Here is a 5,595-nt window from a genome sequence, read left to right as displayed (position 1 = left end):
TTTACTATGCCTTACAAGCAGCTAGTGAGACAGCCCAGCTATTTTTAACAATCATTAGTCCTCCAGTCTCTCGCTTCACAAAATGACTGGTTCTTATTGGGTTCCTTTCTCACAGCTTCCAAAATTGTTCTGAATTAAGTTTCCCAGCTTAATGCTCTGTTAAATAATGCTCACTAATTAGCAGCAGCAAAAACTAAAAGCCAGTCATATGAAAATGAAAAAATGCCCAGTGACACAGGTGTATTATCATTTTTTTTCTTAGCTCAAGCTGCTTTTTTAATTATTAATCATAGCAAATTCATAGTAAACTTCCTAAAAGCAACCAAGGAACTTGTCAGACGAGCCCCAGTTGTTCCAATTTGCTACTTGTGAGGATGTTGACCCTAAAACCCATCTTTTGTAAAGATGCTTTGCAAAGAATGTGTGCTTTTCTTTATACAGATTACTCATATTTACAAAGAAATGTCTGGAAGGCTACCTATTTTTTTTTTTTAAGAATAGGAGATTTTTTACATCATGGAAGATTTTGTGCACTGCTCAAAAAGTAGTCATCCTAGTCATCCTAAACTTCAGATCTCACAAAAATGAAAACAGTTAACTTTTATAAGTTCAATTTTTATTTGCCCTATACATGATGAGTACTTTTAAATACTTTAGAAAACCATACATGATATTTTTTATATTAAACCCCATGAAATTCCCATTCAATTAGGACTTATAACTCCTGTTACTAATACTCTTGTGTACTATTAAGCAGACTGCTAAACTGAGCCTCTTGTGGAAACAAGGTCTAATTCTGTCCTAATACAGTCACAAAAGAAAGAGCTGAAAAGTGAATGGATGTTTTGTTCATAAATACATCCAGCAGCTAAGCATCAGGGAGGAAAAAAAGACCTATTTAAAACATAAAGACAACATGGGTACATGAGAAAACAGATTTAATAACCTGTTTGCAACTAGGTCACTACAGGATCGTCACTCGTAACTACAGCAGCAAGAGACAGAATCACCTTTCCAGTGCCAGTTATGGAAATGGAAAATGTAATTGCCTTCAAGGTGAGGCAATTAAGGACGCTTAAGGAAGACATTCTTCAATACATCTGCCTGAAACAGGATTGTCTATTGACACCTTTTACTCTCATGCTGTTTCTGGGTGCTGATGGGAATGACAGACCAGTGCAGTACCTTCTCATTGACTGTTTAGGCACCTCTAGGAGAACCAAAGTGAGAACAGGAGTTTAAAAGCATGAACTACAAGGCTCTGTAGCAGGTAAACTGTAGAAATTACATAGATGTGGGTTCTGTCTGAAGAGAAAGAAAAAAAACCAACCAAAAACCAATTAATCAGAATGACAAAAACCACACAACACACCACCTCTGACTCAGCTGGAGGTCATTGATTCATGTTCTGTTCACATTAGCTAATGACAACCATTTCTTCCCCTCCATTCTGGTTAATTTTTTACCAGTATTTGTAGGGAAGCACATCACCTCTCCTGTTTTCTGTCTACTAAACAAGTCCACATCACATTTACCTAAATTCTTCCTTACCGTATTTTATGATTATATCTTTTAAATTAATTTACCTTTTTCTAGTTTTAGTCTAGCTTATGGTCTGAAATGTAAGTCTCTAACTCTGCCAGAGTGACAGATCAGGAATCACCCCACTTGCTTGCCTACTCATTACAGCTCTATTTATATATCCTCAAAGAGCATTTACTTTATCTGTGGTAGAATCACAGCGCATACTAGTTTTCGATTTAGCAACTTGCCACCTTGGCAGCAGATAGTTTCAAGTAGTGTTCTCTGCTATCTGACAATGCTTTCATGCAATTGACACCCTCTCTCTCTTCTTATCCCAAATAAAGTCCATTCATCCTAATCAAACCAAAAGCTGTTGATTCCTGCCTATTTCATCTAACCTCCCTATATCTGGCTGCACGTGAACCATTTTCAGGAAGTTTTCCCCTCCTCTTATCTCAGCACTGAATACAATGCAGACCAACTTGATGTGTCCTCTAAAAATGCATGAATATTCTAAGAACAGAACAGGTGCTCCCCCTGCCTCATGTGGAGCTCAGCCCACCTGGAAAACACCGTCTGTCACCTGCTCCTTAGGAGAGCAGATTTTCCAGGAACAGTCTACCATTCCTGACAAAAGCGGTTACTACGGAGAAGTGGTGGGGTATGTAATGTGGCAATACAGCTTTTCAGACAGAACCTTACTAAAATTAATGAAGCAAAAGGAAAGGAAAAACAAAAAAGCACACAGGGCTTTTTTCTTCCTGCACATATTTATAAAACAGCAGCCTTGAAGTGGTAAATTGGCTGCTTCTAAATTGTGGACAGTCGTACTAAAAAAGCCATTGTGAAACTTCACAGGTAAAGCTCTGACATTTGGAGAAATCCTATAGAATTTATACTAATTTTTGCTACCTTTTTAAGTGGTATTGATCATACAGAGTTAAAAACATGGGGAACATTTACAGAATTGGAAGTAAGTATGTGACTACCTCTGTAATCAAGGGCATCCACCATGAATTAAGTGTACGGCAGTGATAAGAAAATCATCCAAGGATCATGGTAGCTGTGCTCCTTCCTAACTCACCAGCAGTGAGTACACACAGTCAGAACACACACTCCACATACATAAATGAAGAGCCCTCTGCTCTAAATCAGGGTCTTTGTCCTTCGTTGGCACATCTGAATCCCAGAGGACTGACGGATTTTGCTCTGGATTTTTTAAAGTTAGAACATGTTTTCTTTTAAGGTTTTCAAGGTAAATTCCATCCTAGCTCATGATTGAAAAAATCCCAGTAGTATAAAATGGATATTTGAAATTTAACTGCTTTGTATAGCTTGAAGAAAGTCATTAGGGACTAAATTAATCTTCAAGTATCTTCACTAGCTCATTCTTTCATTTTCTTTCATTTTGGGGCCTATTAAAAACTGTCCTAATGTTTATTATCCTCCACAGACTACAATAAATTCCCTTCAACTCACACGCCATCCCTTCGTTCCACATGGCTGCTGTTAATGCCAGTAGTTTCCCTTCAGCTTGTGTTCCACGGAACTGTCTCCTAAACCACAGCATGTTTTTGACTCACCATTTCATTTTAATTGCTGATTGAATACATACTGGGTAAAAACACTTTGTTTTCTTCACTCTGTTTTCTTACCCATTCTTTCTTATCTGGGTTTGACCTTTAGTTCTATTGATGCTTTTTTGATACCTGAAATTAAAATTTCTCAGTATAGTCGCAATCTAGAACTCATCCAGAGACACATATGTCAATTTTCTTTTGTCCATTGGTAATTGTCTAATGAAAGCCAGCATTTAATCAGAATATAACCTAAAACAGTTTTTACTGCACAATAGTCACATCTGTGCCATAGTTTTCTTTGATTTGGTTCATTTTTTCCTACGGGATTCTTCATCCCACTCAACCAATCACAGACTGTCAGCAGTGCAGAAAACCTTAGTTATTAAAGAAGCATTTCATTTAAGGACTTTTTTATCTCCATCAATTTACATCTGCTGTTTCCAGTTGTCCTTCACTGGGAAATACTGCCCATACAAAATAAGATCATTATGTCTCAAACTCCACGTGGGCAGAGCCAACTTCATCCAGCCTCTGACAAGCCCAGATTTCTCTGACATGACACACAGCTACAAATGGGGGAAGTGTAAAATAGAAAAAGCAGATAGTTGCATTTACTGTCACTATGTTTGAAAATAAAATCTTGTCTAAACAGGGAGCTGGTCAGTTAAAAAAACACTAATGATTCCCAGAGTTATGTTACCAGGTTATATTTGACTGGAGCCCACACCGCATTTCAGGCCAAAAAATATTTTACCCCACAGAACTAAAAGTAGGCTCAAGTAAGGTGTATAATTCATCTACTTAAGAGGGCCTTTATTTTTTTTTCCTTCTGCCCTTTTCTTCAGAAAAAGGGTCTCATTTTGGCCACAAGTAGACACAAACCAACATGCACTATCTGTTGCCTGCAAGGCAATTTTGGATATATATTTACATGTTTGGCCATGTGAAACCAAGTAAAGAATTACTGATTCAACCAAGCATGCATAATTATCTGGATTTAGATGTTTTGTGTTTTCAGCATCGCCTTGTTTTGCTAAACATAAAATAATGCTCTAATTGACCTTATACTTTTTTTTGCCATAGACACAGGAAAACCAACCATGAACACCAGTTGTTTGTTTAAGGAATCATCATATTAATAGTTTATGAGAGACCCAGGGATGGAAAGTTAGACTGACATTTTCACACCTGCAGTCACCAGCTCACAGCAGACAGTAGGCAGAAGAAATACAAATTAAACACTCCAGTTAGCATTTGTAGGCAACCAGCAACAGATGCAGAGAAAAGTGGGGAAATGGAAAGAATAAGGCTGAGATTACGATGGAAATATCAGCAGAAAATTAAAAGTCCTTTAAAAATAAAAAACCCTAAAAACACATTAGGACTGTTTGTTCCATGTACTGGACACTCCTTTGGAAAGCTAATGACCACAGTTTCTTAAATTATAGTAAGACATTCATATCATTGACAAGTCTAGTCTTAGAAAAGCTGACACTCCATGAACACAAATAACTATCTGTGCTGAGGTGGAATTGGGAGAGGCAGTGTCCGATGGTGCTGTCCAGGAGCATCCGCTGCGTCATTCATCCATGCAAAGATCTCTGTGTGAAGCTCCAGGACCATCATCCAGGTCTGATTTGGGACACAGCTACTGTCCAAGGTGTCGCTGAGGGGGACACCTCAGCTGTCCCTCGGGGGACAAAGGAAGGACAGAAACATCCAAACTCTCCTGCTCACTGGAAAACACAACGCAGGGGCCTGCAGAGCCTGCGGGTGCTGCTTCAAAGCCTCACGGGGAAGGTGCTGTGAGAGGATCTCGATTATGTCCCTCAGACGGGACAGCCCTGTGCAGACCCGAGCGGGGGGCACGGTAACCCTCACACAGGCCTGGGGGGGGGGTCACGGTTACTCCCGGACAGACGGACACGACTGGACAGCCCTGCTCAGGCCTGGGGGGGGGGTCATGGTTACCCAGGCACAGGCCTGAGGGGTCACCATTACCCCGGTCAGCCGGGACAGCCCCGCTCAGACCTGGGGGGGTCACGGTTACCCCCGAACAGACAAACGCGACGGGACGCCCCTACTCAGGCCCCGTGGGGTCATAGTTACCCCCGGACACATGGACAGGACGGGACACCCCTGCTCAGGCCCGGTGGGGTCACAGTTACCCCCGGGCAGACGGGCACAACGGGACAGCCCTGCTCAGGCCTGGGGGGCTCACTGCTACCCCGGCCAGACGGGACAGCCCTGCTCAGGCCTGGGGAGCTCACTGCTACCCCGGACAGACGGGACACTCCTGCTCAGGCCCGGCGGGGTCACGGTTACCCCCGGACAGACGGACACAACGGGACAGCCCTGCTCAGGCCCGGGGAAGTCACAGTTATCCCCGGCCAGACGGGACACTCCTGCTCAGGCCTGGGGGGCTCACTGCTACCCCGGACAGACGGGACGCCCCTGCTCAGGCCCGGCACAGCCCCGGCCCGGCTCCGCA

Source organism: Geospiza fortis, unplaced genomic scaffold (genome assembly GCF_000277835.1).
Source record: "Geospiza fortis unplaced genomic scaffold, GeoFor_1.0 scaffold270, whole genome shotgun sequence".
In the NCBI taxonomy this organism is placed as follows: domain Eukaryota; kingdom Metazoa; phylum Chordata; class Aves; order Passeriformes; family Thraupidae; genus Geospiza; species Geospiza fortis.
This window is presented reverse-complemented; position numbering follows the sequence as displayed.